This window comes from Mobula birostris, chromosome 19, assembly GCF_030028105.1.
Source record: "Mobula birostris isolate sMobBir1 chromosome 19, sMobBir1.hap1, whole genome shotgun sequence".
Taxonomy (NCBI): Eukaryota; Metazoa; Chordata; class Chondrichthyes; order Myliobatiformes; family Myliobatidae; genus Mobula; species Mobula birostris.
This window is the reverse complement of record NC_092388.1, coordinates 21,397,325-21,411,474: the sequence shown is the minus strand read 5'-3', so window position 1 is coordinate 21,411,474 and position 14,150 is coordinate 21,397,325. Positions and strand designations below refer to the sequence as shown.

Sequence of the window (14,150 nt, the reverse complement as noted above, 5' to 3'; positions counted from 1 at the left end):
CTTATATGTCTCAATCAGATCCCCCCTCAATCTCCTTAATTCCAGCATGTACAAGCCCAGTCTCTCTAACCTCTCTGCGTAAGACAGTCCGGACATCCTAGGAATTAACCTAGTGAACCTATGCTGCACCTCCTCCACAGCCAGGATGTCTTTCCTTAACCCTGGAGACCAAAACTGCACACAATACTCCAGGTGTGGTCTCACCAGGGCCCTGTACAAATGCAAAAGGATTTCCTCGCTCTTGTACTCCATTCCCTTTGTAATAATGGCCAACATTCCATTAGCCTTCTTCACTGCCTGCTGCACTTGCTCATTCACCTTCAGCGACTGATGAACAAATACTCCTAGATCTCTTTGTATTTCTCCCTTACCTAACTCCACACCATTCAGATAATAATCTGCCTTCCTGTTCTTGCTCCCAAAGTGAATAACCTCACATTCACATTAAACGCCATCTGCCAAGTTTCTGCCCACTCACCCAGCCTATCCAAGTCACCTTGAATTCTCCTAACATCCTCATCGCATGTCACACTGCCACCCAGCTTAGTATCATCAGCAAACTTGCTGATGTTATTCACAATGCCTTCCTCTAAATCATTGACGTAAATTGTAAACAGCTGTGGTCCCAATACCGAGCCCTGTGGCACCCCACTAGTCACCACCTGCCATTCAGAAAAACACCCATTCACTGCTACCCTTTGCTTTCTATCTGCCAACCAGTTTTCTGTCCATGTCAATATCCTCCCCCCAATGCCATGAGCTCTGATTTTACTCACCAATCTCCTATGTAGTACCTTATCGAATGCCTTCTGAAAGTCAAGGTACACCACATCCACTGGATCTCCCGCATCTATCTTCCTGGTTACATCCTCGAAAAACTCCAATAGATTAGTCAAGCATAATTTGCCCTTGGTAAATCCATGCTGGCTCGGCCCAATCCTATCACTGCTATCAAGATATGCTGCTATTTCATCTATAATAATGGACTCTAGCATCTTCCCCACTACTGATGTTAGGCTAACAGGGCGACAGTTCTCTGTTTTCTCCCTCCCTCCCTTCTTAAAAAGTGGGATAACATTAGCCATTCGCCAATCCTCAGGAACTGAACCTGAATCTAAGGAACATTGGAAAATGATCACCAATGCATCTGCACTTTCCAGAGCCACCTCCTTTAGTACCCTAGGATGCAGACTATCTGGACCTGGAGATTTGTTAGCCTTCAGTCCCATCAGTCTACTCATCACTGTTTCCTTCCTAATGTCAATCTGTTTCAGTTCTTCTGGTACCCTATGTCCTTGGCCCATCCATACATCAGGGAGATTGCTTGTGTCTTCCCTAGTGAAGACAGATCCAAAGTACTTATTAAATTCGTCTGTCATTTCTCTGTTTCCCATAACAATTTCTCCCAATACATTCTTCAAGGGCCCAACATTGTTCTTAACCATCTTCCTTCTCTTCACATACCTTAAAAAAAAACTTTTGCTATCCTCCTTTATATTCCTAGCTAGCTTGCGTTCATACCTCATTTTTTCTCCCCGTATTGCCTTTTTAGTTAAGCTCTGTTGCTCCTTAAAAATTTCCCAGTCATCCGTCTTCCCACTCACCTTAGCTCTGTTGTACTTCTTTTTTAATGCTATGCTATCTCTGACTTCCTTTGTCAACCACTGTGGCCACTTTCCCCCCTTTGAATCCTTCCTTCTCCGGGGGATGAACTGATTTTGCACCTTCTGCATTATTCCCAAGAATACCTGCCATTGCTGTTCCACTGTCTTTTCTGCTAGAATATCCGACCAGTCAACTTTGGCCAGCTCCTCCCTCATGGATCCATAGTCTCCTTTGTTCACAGCAATACTGACACTTCTGATCTGCCCTTATCCCTCTCAACTTGCAGATAAAAACTTATCATATTATGGTCACTACCTCCTAATGGTTCCTTTACTTCAAGATCACTTATCAAATCCTCTTCATTGCACAACGCTATATCCAGAATAGCCTTATCCCTGGTCGGCTCTCGTACAAGCTGCTCCAAAAATGCATCCCGTAGGCACTCTACAAACTCCCTATCCTGGGGTCCAGTACCAACCTGATTTTCCCAGTTCACCTGCATGTTGAAATCCCCCATAACTACTGCGACATTTCCTTTGCCACATGCTATTGTTAACTCCCTATTCAACTTGCACCCAATATCCATGCTACTGTTTGGGGGCCTGCAGATAACACCTATTAGGGTCTTTTTGCCCTTACTGTTCCTCAGTTCTATCCACACTGATTCTACTTCTCCTTATTCTATGTCCCCCTTTGCAAGGGACTGAATCTCATTCCTCACCAATAGGGCTACCCCACCCCCTCTGCCCACCTTTCTGTCCCTTCGATAGCACGTATACCCTTGTACATTCAATTCCCAGGTCTGATCCCCCTGCAGCCATGTCTCCGTTATCCCAACAACATCATAGTTATCTATTCGCACCTGAGCTTCAAGCTCATCCGCCTTATTTCTGACACTTTGTGCATTCAGATATAGAATTTTTAACCCATTTCTCCTCTCTCTGTTTAAATCGCTGCCTATTGTGCATAACCCAGCTCCCCGAATTCTCACCGGGCTATACGCCCCTTGAATTTTGTTGTCCTTCTTAACTTTATTTACTCTTTCTGCACATTTAATTTCATGCTCCGTCAGACCATCCCTCTGCACATGTATCCTCCTTATCACTCGTTCCGCCTCACCTTTCTCTACTTCACACTTAATATTCCAGAACCGTGTAGTCCCCACCTGTCCTTTATACTTCTTCTCTCTATCCTCTCTCACATTCTGGATCCCTGCTCCCTGCAAATTTAGTTTAAACCCCCCCAAGCAACACTAGCAAACTTTCCTGCAAGAATGTTAGTACCCCTCCAGTTCAGGTGTAAACCATCCCATCGGAACAGATCCCACCTTCCCTGGAACAAAGCCCAATTATCTAAAAACCTGAAGCCCTCCCTCCTGCACCATTCTCTCAGCCACGTATTGATCTGTATAATCCTTCTGTTCATCACCTCACTCGCACGTGGCACAGGTAGCAATCCTGAGATTGTTACCCTGGAGGTCCTGCCCTTCAGCTTCGCACCTAACTCCCTGAACTCACTACACAGGACCCCCTCACTCTTCCTACCCACGTCGTTGGTCCCTACATGGACCACAACATCTGGATTCTTGCCCTACCTACCTACTTAAATAAATACAGGGTATGCCCCAATTTGTTCTTCGCTCTGTTGGAAAAGGGGAATATTGTTGCATTCTGGGCTTCTTTTCTACATTTGCAGAAAAAAATTACTATTTTGTATTGTGATGTGAATGAGAACAACAAATGCTTGGGGGGAAACCCACTTTGCCCAACTAGTTCAAAGCCCATGAAGCCAACACCCACATATAGTTAAAATAAGTTAGTATTTTCCTCAAGGAAATTGCTATAACTATTGGAAAAATTTGAAGGGCAATGTGACCAATTATTATATTATTTTGGAAAATATATTGAGATACAGCGTGGTAACAGGCTGTAGATTTATTGGAGGCAGTAAATAATCAGAAGGCAATTAACTTATCAATCAATTTATTAAAGGTGATCATTAGGAATTAGCACATTTTTCTGAATTCAGTTTTTGTGCTGTTGCTGCTTCTATTTGTTTTAGCTTTACTGTAATTTACAGTTAGTATGTATGGAATGCAGTAATCAGAGTGTACAAATTATTTGAGCTTGATGAAATTCTGCAAGTAGTTCTCATTGCCGTCTCAGTTTAGCTCAGATCATGTATTGTTACAGCTGTATGTGTGCACAATCTGCCATTTCACAGCATGAATCAGAATAAGACTGCTATCCAATAGTTAGTTACACATTACAAATATCCTTCTGTTAAGTTACTTAGCTAGAACTTCTTTAAAAGTGAATGCGCGATCTCTTCATTCGGTGATAGCACTGCCAGATAGTATGTTTCAGGATAGAATGTGTTGAATTTATAATAAAGATTAAAAAGAATGTAAAGAATGGATGAAATTATTTTTGCAAACAAGACTCACGAAGTGGTGGAAGAGATTCAATAATAACCCGGGGAAGGGAGTTGGACACATACTTGGAGTTGTAGAGCTATGGTAAAAGAGCAGGAAAGGGGAGACACTTGGGTGGACCTGAAGCCACTGATTCTATCAAATTTCTCTGTTCTACTGACCCTGCCTGCGAGTAAATGAATCTCAAGGTCGTGTATGGTGATACGTGCGTACTTCAATAATAAATGTATTTTTAACTTTGTTGTTGCTGAGAATGTGCTTTGCTGTTTCCTCCTTAAATCTCTCAGCCTACCTACTTAACTATAAGAGCCACCCCTTCTTTTAAGACCACTTGCGCCAAATTCCCCTGATGCAGCTCATTCAAAATTTATTTGATAACATTTCGAAGAAGTGCCTGGGACCATTTGGCCGCAGCAAAAGGTGCTACATAAATACAAGTTGTTGTTTTCCTTGTTATTATATTCCATCTGTCTGCCCTTTCAGTAAATAATGCAAATACACTTGAGTCTCTTAATGTCAAAAGCAAAAGTCTCTTTAATGTAACCTGCTGTTTAGGATTTGCTGCAGTCAGGAAAAGTAAATTATTAATTTCCAGCCATTAATGCATTTAAGACTTAAGCATCATCAATGATTTAATACAAATCCTGATTACTCAGAGCCTGCTACAACAGCAGAATGTTTGATTAACTCAAGTATCTTGGGGTAGATTTTCATCCATGATAGATAAACATGCAAAGTAGTAACAGTTTCATGGATCAGATATGATGATATTGGGTTTGCTAACCGTGAAGTTCTAAAGTCAAACAAAGACAAGTCCTATCTGATATAAATTATCATAGATACCTTCAGTACAGAGAAATTATAATATAACTACTCAATCTCAAAGACTAGTTCACCTCCCTGTGTGTCCTCCATGGTGAGTTTAGCCACCTATACCCACTACTTAAATGCTGGGTCCCCTTTCCTGCCATGGAGGAGGTACTTCCAGCTAATAAAGTAGTTTAAACACAGTCCATTTATATTCACTGATACATATTTAAATCCAAACAACATTGTTAAAACACATTTAAAACTCACAGAGGATTTCTATCTTATAAAATACTTCCAAATTACAAACACAAAGGATTTCCAAAACACGGGTACAATTTCTATAAGCAGAAAGGATACATCAACGAGATGCAGATAAACCAGTCATCCATCGCAGAAATTGAAGGCATAGGAATGGATTCTGGTACAGCCAATCTTTCTTTCATGCTTCTAGTTGTTTCTTAGCCATTCCTAAAAAGCCTTGACTGCTCTATTATATTTATACTGTCTTTTTACCACTTGGGTGACTTCATACACATGTGATTTTTTTTTCAGATATCATTTGGTACAAGTGGTCTGAAAAGCTTCTGGAGACAAAGTTCCCAAGTACCCATATTTTAGGCTCTGAAGCAAACTCCTTGAATCAGAATCCCAATCAGAGTCAGGTTTAATATCACTGATATATGATGTGAAATGTGGTTTGTGGCAGCAGTGCATTGCAATACACAACAATAATAAACATAAATTACAATAAAAACTATACAAAATTACATTAGGTAGTGCAAAAAGGGAGCAAAAATAGTGAGGTTTGTTGCCCACTGAGAAACATGATGGAGGCGGGGAAGAAGCTATTTTGAAAATGTTGAGTGTGAGTCTTCAGGCTCCAGATTCTCCTCTCTGATGGAAGCAATACGTAGAGGACAACTCCTGGGTCATGGGTCCTTAATGATGGATGCCGCCTTCTTGAGGCACGGCCTTTCGAAGGTGTCCTCAGTGCTAGGGAGGTTAGTGCCCATAATGGAGCGGACTGAGTTGTAACTTTCTGCAGCTTTCTCTGATCCTGTGCAGTGGCCCTTCCATTCCAGATGGTGATGCAACCAAGTTAGAATGCTTTCCTTAGTACACTTGTAGAAATTTGTGAGTCTTGGCGGACAACCCAAGTCTCCTCAAACTCCTAATGCAATATAGTCTCTGTTGTGCCTTCTTTGTAGTTGTAACAGTATGTTGAGCTCAATGTTCCCTCTAATTTGTAATGACCAGTGTGTGTAAAAATCTTGTACTGTGCAATTTTTTTCCTAGTGACGATAACATGAGCGTTCTGAATAACTTCTTCAATAAAAACACTATAAATAAGCCAGTTCTAGAAACTGCAGACAAATCATTGCATCTCCAGATTGTCAACATCGTCTACATCAGAAACCAGAAAAGGAAATGTGATTGTGCACAATCATGAAATATACTTTATTTACCGATGGGGTAGAGGGTGACAGCCTTTTCTGTGCAGTTTAAGTTCATTTGTGCACTAGTAGCAAAAGATGTGAGCACGTGCACATGTGCACGTCTTAGAGGGAGCATTGGCTGGGCCAAAGATAGATCTTCAGAGATGTTGGCATCCAGGATCTTGAAACTGCTTAAGCTTTCCACTACTGATACCTCGATGAGGACATGTGTGTGTTCCCTCAACTTTCCCTTCCTGAAGTCCATAATCAATTCCTTGGTCTGACTAACATTGAGTGCAGGTTGCTGTTACAACACTACTCAACCAACTGATCTCTCTCACTCCTGTATGCTTCCTTGAACCATCTTAATAAATATTAGTGTCATCAAGAAACTTACAGATGGCATTTGAGCTTGCCTAGCCACACGGTCGTGGGTGCAGGATGAGTAGATGTGTGGGCTAAGCCCACATCCATGACGTGCCCCAGTGTTTGATTGTCATTGAGGAGTAGATATTTTTCTGCACTGACTGTGGTCTCCTGATGAGGAAGTCAAGGATTCAGTTGCAGAGAGAGTTACAAAGAAAACAATTTAAGTACACAAATTTCCAACTTATTAATAGATCAGCTATTAATATGCTAAGTGATAGTACCCATTTGGTTTGCAAGCTTCCATGAACTAAACAACTTAGCCAACATTGACTAGGTTGAAACATGCCAAGTTAAATAACCTATTTTTTCATGCTGCACCTCTTCAGCAGTTAGACCAGATGCTGTGGGGCCAGCAAGTCTGCTATATATCAGTGCTTGTTTGCAAAACTGTTCTAACTTCAAACTGATACAAAATTCCCTTTATAGATACAAAATTCCCTAAAAGTAGCGTCACAGGTGGATAGGGTCGTAAAGAGAGCTTTTGGTACATTGGCCTTTATTAATCAAAGTATTGAGTATAAGAGCTGGAATGTTATGATGAGGTTGTATAAGGCATTGATGAGGCCGAATCTGGAGTATTGTGCTCAGATTTGGTCACCAAATTACAGTAAGGATATAAATAAGGTTGAAAGCGTGCAGAGGAGGTTTACAAGGATGTTGCCGGGACTTGAGAAACTCAGTTACAGAGAAAGGTTGAATAGGTTAGGACTTTATTCCCTGGAGCGTAGAAGAATGAGGGGAGATTTGATAGCGGTATATAAAATTATGATGGGTATAGATAGAGTGAATGCAAGCAGGCTTTTTCCACTGAGGCAAGGGGAGAAAAAAACCAGAGGACATGTGTTAAGGGTGAGGGGTGAAAAGTTTAAAGGGAACATTAGCGGGGGCTTCTTCACACAGAGAGTGGTGGGAGTATGGAATGAGCTGCCAGACGAAGTGGTAAATGTGGGTTCTTTTTTAACATTTAAGAATAAATTGGACAGATACATGGATGGGAGGTGTATGGAGGGATATGGTCCGTGTGCAGGTCAGTGGGACTAGGCAGAAAATGGTTCGGCACAGCCAAGAAGGGCCAAAAGGCCTGTTTCTGTGCTGTAGTTTCTATGGTTTTTCTATGATCACTGCTTGCTATTTACATCGAGAACTGAAGACGAGCTCTCATTTCTGACCAGCAATTAAACAAAGAATATTAGTTGGAAGTTTAATTTATTCAAAAACAACATTTTGATCTTTAAAAGTTTCAGCTGCTAGTGTTTAGAAAGTCGAACATGGCATAAAAGGGCCCCTGGATCGTGAATATCTTTCACACAGTTTTTGCAATCAGTGCACGGTGACCTAGGAGTCTCAGGTTCAATCCTAACCTCAGAGACTGTCTAGGTGCAGTTTGTATTTCCTGAGACTGTGTGGGTTCCCGCAGGGACACTGGTTTTCTCTCATGTATCAAATAATTCATGATTGAAATGTAATTGTTCCTATGTTATAGGTGTGTGGTATAATCTAGTTAAAGTGGATGAGAATGTGGGGAGAATAAAAATGGTATTAGTCCAAATGGCTATTGATGGCCAATGGAGAAAGACTCCATGCTGTATAACCCTATGATTCTGTGACTGCCACTCCTGCACTGCGTGTATATTCCCAGAGACTCAAGATGAATTTATATTTATTTTATTTGGCGATACAGTGTGGAACAGGCCTTTCCGGCCCAACAAGCCACACCGGCTAGCAAACCCCAATTTAACCCTAGCCTAATCACAGGACAATTTACAATGACCAACTTTCCTACTAACCATTGTCTCTTTGGGCTGTTGAGGAAACCTCTGTGGTTCACGGATAAAATGTACAAGCTCCTTACAGATGGCGCCTGAATTGAACTCAGAGCCCTGGAAAGCCCTGAGGTAAAATTGACCTGCGCTAACTGCATGGCACATGTCATTTCTAGCGCTGACTTCTAAATTCAGATTTTAGGATAAACAATAAAATAATGATATGGATTTGCAATCCAAATTGCATTAACTTAAAAAAACAAATAGAAAGTGCAGTTCCTACAAATCTGAAATAAAAACAGAAAATGCTAGAAATGAGACTATAAGATATCGGAGCAGAATTAGGCCATTCGAAAATGGCTGATTTATTAGTCTTTGCCAACACCATTCTCCTGCCTTCTCCACATAACCTTCCTAATTAAGAACCTATCAACCTCTTCTTTAAATATACCCAATGACTTGGCCTCCACAGATGAATTCCACAGATTCACCATGCTCTGGCTAAAGAAATTCCTCCTCATTTCTATTCTAAAGGGATGTCCTTGTATTTGGCAGTTGTTATTCTACTCTAGTCTGTCTATCTATCAATTGAAAGTAGGCTCTTTTGGCCCTTCGAGCCATGCCATAGTAGCAGCTCCACAATCCCAATTAACCCTAACCTAATTACGGAACAATTCACAATGACCAATTAATCTTCCTGGTACATCTTTGGACTGGGGAAAACCCACACTTTCCATGGGGAGGACGTACAGAAACTCCTTACAGGATGGCACAGGGATTGAACTCTGAACTTCAGGATGCCCCGAGTTGTAGTAGTGTCGCACTAACTGCCATGTTACCATGGCGACTGTGGTTCTTGACTCTCCCATGATTGGTCAGTTTCAATGTGATCCTCCCTCATCCCTCTAAACTCCGGTCAGCACAGACTGAGAACCATCAAACACTCCTCATACCTTAACCCTTTCATTCCTCTAGAGTACACTCTACAATTCTAGCACATCCTTTCTTAGATTTGGGGCCTAAAACTGTCCACAAAGCTCCAAATGTCATCTGATCAATGCCTCAGCATTGGATCGTTGCTGTTATATTCCAGTTACTCAAAGTGAATGCTAAAGGGTGGCATAGTAGCATAGCAGTTAACAAAACTCTAGTACAGTGCTGGCAACCAGGGGTTCAGTTCTGCGGCTGTCTGTAAGGAGTTTGTACATTCTCCCCATGACTGCGTGGAGTTCCTCTGGGTGCTCTGGTTTCCTCCCACATTCCAAAGATGTATGGGTCAGTGGGTTAATTGGTCACCTGAGTGTAATTGGGGCATGGGCTTGTTCGGTCTGAAGGGCCTGTTACAATGGTATATCTCTAAATAAATAAATATTGCATTTGTTTCCTTACTATTGGCTGAACCTGCAAGTGAACCTTTAGGGAAACCTGTTCGTGGACTCCAAAGTCCCTTTGCATCTCTGATTTCTGAATTCTCTCCCTCTCTTAGAAATAGTCTCCAGTTTTATTCCTTCTACTAAAGAGCATGACCACACACTTCCCTACGTGGTATTCAATCCACTACTTCTTTACCCATTCTCTCAGCCTGCCCAAGTCCTCCTGTAGACTTCTAGCTTCATCAACACTACCTGGCCCTCTACCTATCTTTGTATCATCTGCAAACTTGGCCACAAAGCTCTCAATTCTGTCGTCCAGATCATTAACGTAAGATGTGAAAAGTAGCAGATGCAATACCAACCCCTACGTTACATCACTAGTCTCTGGCAGCCAACCAGAAAAGGCCCCCTTTATTCCTACTCTTTACCTCCTGCCAGTCTTCTATCCATGTTAGTATCTTTCCTGTTGTATTTTGGGTTGTTGTTCAGCAGCTTCATTGTATGACACCTTATTAAGATCCAAGTAAACATCATCCACTGATTTTCTTTTGTCTATTCTCAGCGAATATAGCAGATTTATTAGTAAGATTTCTCGTTAAGGAAACCATGTTGGCTTCTGTTTTTTTAAATCATGTCCTTCCAAGTGTCTCAAAAGCTTATCCTTAATGATGACTCTAAAATCTTATTAATTACTGAAGTCAGACTAACTGACCTAAATTCCCTGTATTTTGCTTCTCTCCCTTCTTAAAGAGTGGAGTAATGTTTGCAATTTTCCAGTCCTTTGTAACCATTCCAGAATCTAAGGATTATTGAAAGACCACTACTAATGCCTGCATGATCTCTTCAGTCACCTCTTTCAGAATCCTGGATATAGCCCATCCATTTCCGGTGATCTATCCACCCTCAGACCTTTCAGCTTCCCACACACCTTCTCCATTGCAATAGTGACTACTCTTACTTCTGCCCCTTCACTCTCTTGAATTTCTGGCACATCACTGGTGCCTTCCACAGTGAAGGCTGCTGCAAAATACGATTTGGAGGGGTGGATGTACCCATGAAGGGTCAATAATGCCTTTAATGCAGATAATAGAGTTGATATCTAGTATCGAGTGACAGATGAGAGGGAGAAGGAGAAGGAGATGGAGAAAAATCACTAACGAGCAAGAGTGTTAACAAGCTGGCCAATAAGTCATAACCATGCTGTCTGATGCCATCATCAGTCTTCGACCACCATCTGCATGAACTATTGAACACCTCTTTCCAGACCGCCAGAACCCCTGATGGGCTCCATCAACATGCCGCCCAGCATTGGGCTCCAACCTATTAGATTCACGATTGCTTATTGTAATTCTTCAGTACAAAATTGCAAAGGAGCAAATTCATCGTTATTCTGGATCCGATGCAGCGTAAAAAAAAAACCGCAATAAGCATTAAAAAACACAATAAACATAAAATATAAAAGTGATGCTATAAAACATTCTTGGCCCAAAACATTGACTGCCTATTCAGTTCCATAGAAGCTGCCTGACCTGTTGAGTTCCTCCAGCAATTTGTATGTGTTAAAATGGACAACTGCTGAGCGTGGCCGTATATACATAAGACTGGCTTGTATACGTGGATTGATGGTATGTACATAGAGTGACCCTAGGTGCAGGAATATCTGACAGGACATGATAAAGTGACAAAGTGGCTCTTGAACAAGAGGAATTCCTCTAGGTGGCAGCAGGACGCATGAGAGAACAGTAGGCCAGGGACTGTGTCAGTGTAGTTATGAGGTGTGGACTGTAAGGGTAAAGGGTGCCGAGAGATTGTGGAGAATATTGGCAAATATGGATGTACTGGCAGTGAGGTGGGTTGATGGACGGAGGTGTTGATCAGCCTGATGGCTTGGGGGGAAGTAACTCTTTTTGAGTCTAGTGGTCCTAGAGTGGATGCCGTGGGGGCTCTTTCCTGAAGGGAGTGGGACAAACGGTCCATTAGCGGAGTGGGTGGGATCCTTCAAGATAGGGCTGGCCTTTTCCCAGCACCTTTATTCATATATGTCTTTGATGGCGGATAGGCTGGTTCTAGTGAGGTGTTGGGCAGTTTTAATTACCTGTTATAGGGCCCTCCTGTCTGCAGCAGTGCAGTTTCTGTACCACACGGCGATGCAGCTCGTTAGGATGCTTCCAACTGCGCATCTGTAGAAGGTCATGAATATAGGTTTGCATAGTCCAGAGGCATTGGTGAGCTTTCTTGAATGTGGAGGATGTGTCCTGGACTATGAAAGGTTGTGTGAGATGTGCACTCCTAGGGGTTTGAAACTGCTCACAGTTCCCACTGAGGGGTGTGAGTGGTGCGGGTTTTCCTGAGGGTGAGTGCCATCTCCTTTGTCCTGTTGACATCGAGGAAGAGGTTATTTGCCTGGCACAAGGCTTCAAGCACTTCGACCCCCTCTCTGTAGGCCGTCTCATCGCCGTGATGAGCCCCGTCGCTGCCGTGTCATCGGCAAACTTGACTGTGATTGCTTGGACATTTGGCCGTGCACTAGTGTGTGAGCAGACTGCACAGGAGTGGGCTCAGCTTACCACCCTGGGGAGGCCTCGTGTTGAGATGATGGCGAGGGAGGAGCGGCCGTGCATCCTAACAGTCCAAGGTCTGTTGGTTAGGAAGTCCAACACCCAGTTCCATGCTGGGGTATTATTTTTGCTCTATTCCAATACCAAACATTTTGATGGCCCGTGATTATCATGTGCTTGTGTGGCTCAAAGTCAGGTTTTGTCTGATTATCCTGCAGAGAAGTGTCTTGGGGTGTTTAATTGTGCTAAAAGCAGTAGATAGATGGGAACTGCTGATTTTGGGATATAGTGTCAATATTGCTGACTGACAGTAAGCGATTAACTCCAATTTTAGCAAGTGATACTCTGACATTTTTACCAATGCTTTGTGATTGAATTCTGAAAATTGGTGTTAACCCAAAATTATCTCTCCAAGTCTAAATACATGCTAGGCACATTAATATTTAGCTGCCTTGTCCTTTTGATTGATAGTCACAGTCTCCTGTAGTATGGTGAGACAGACATAATGCTATTTGTATTAAAAGAATGTTATGTTCATAACTGTAGAGTATTATTAGGGCCACTAATTCACAGTCACTGAGGGCGTCAAATGATGTAGTTTTCAGAAAAGCTTATTAGTGTGTTGCGAGATTACACCAGAGAAATGGGGGACCATTAGTTAGACATTACCATTGCAGTTAATTACAACTATAATTTAAAATTGACGATACAATGTAGGACCATCTGGAGGACGCACGGAAGACATGGTATGGAGTCAAGAGTAAGCTATATATCACAGAGACTGGTGGATGCATGGTGCACCCTGACAGGGGTGGTGGTATATCCAGATAGAAACATTGAAAATAGGTACAGGAGTAGGCCATTCGGCCCTTCGAGCCTGCACCGCCATTCAGTATGATTATGGCTGATCATCCAACTCAGAACCCTGTACCCGCCTTATCTCCATACACCCTGATCCCTTTAGCCACAAGGGCCATATCTAACTCCCTCTTAAATATAGCCAATGAACTGGCCTCAACTGTTTCCTGTGGCAGAGAATTCCACAGATTCACCACTCTCTGTGTGAAGAAGTTTTTCTTCATCTCGGTCCTAGAAGGCTTCCCCTTTATCCTTAAACTGTGACCCCTCATTCTGGATTTCCCCAACATCGGGAACGATCTTCCTGCATCTAGCCTGTCCAATCCCTTTAGAATTTTATACGTTTCAAAAAGATCCCCCCTCAATCTTCTAAATTCCAGAGAGTATAAGCGTAGTCGATCCAGTCTTTCATCATATGAAGGTCCTGTCATCCCAGGAATCAATCTGGTAAATCTTCTTTGTACTCCCTCTATGGCAAGAATATCTCTCCTCAGATTAGGGGACCAAAACTGCACACAGTACTTCAGGTGTGGTCTCACCAAGGCCTTGTACAACTGCAGTAGAACCTCCCTGCTCCTGTACTCGAATCCTCGTGCTATGAATGCCAACATACCATACGCCTTTTTCACCACCTGCAGATACATTATGGGCATTTAAAAAAACTCTCAGATAGGCCCATGGATGATAGAAAAATGGAGGGTTATGTAGGAGGGAAGAGTTAGATTGATCTTAAAGTAGGTTAAATGGCTGACACAACATTATGGGCCGAAGGGCCTGTGCTGGGCTGTAATGTTCTATGTTCTATTAGAGCCTACTGAATCTGCTTCATAATTTTGTACAATATCTTCTCTGCTTCACTGTATCCACAATGTCTCTTACTCTCC

At 42.3% G+C, this 14,150-nt stretch overlaps 1 protein-coding gene across 3 annotated transcripts in view; it reads left to right on the top strand.

Moving 5' to 3' along the window:
* The window catches only part of nek11 (NIMA-related kinase 11), a 355,541-nt gene that overhangs the window by 266,841 nt on the left and 74,550 nt on the right, over positions 1-14,150 (top strand). The window lies entirely within an intron of this gene.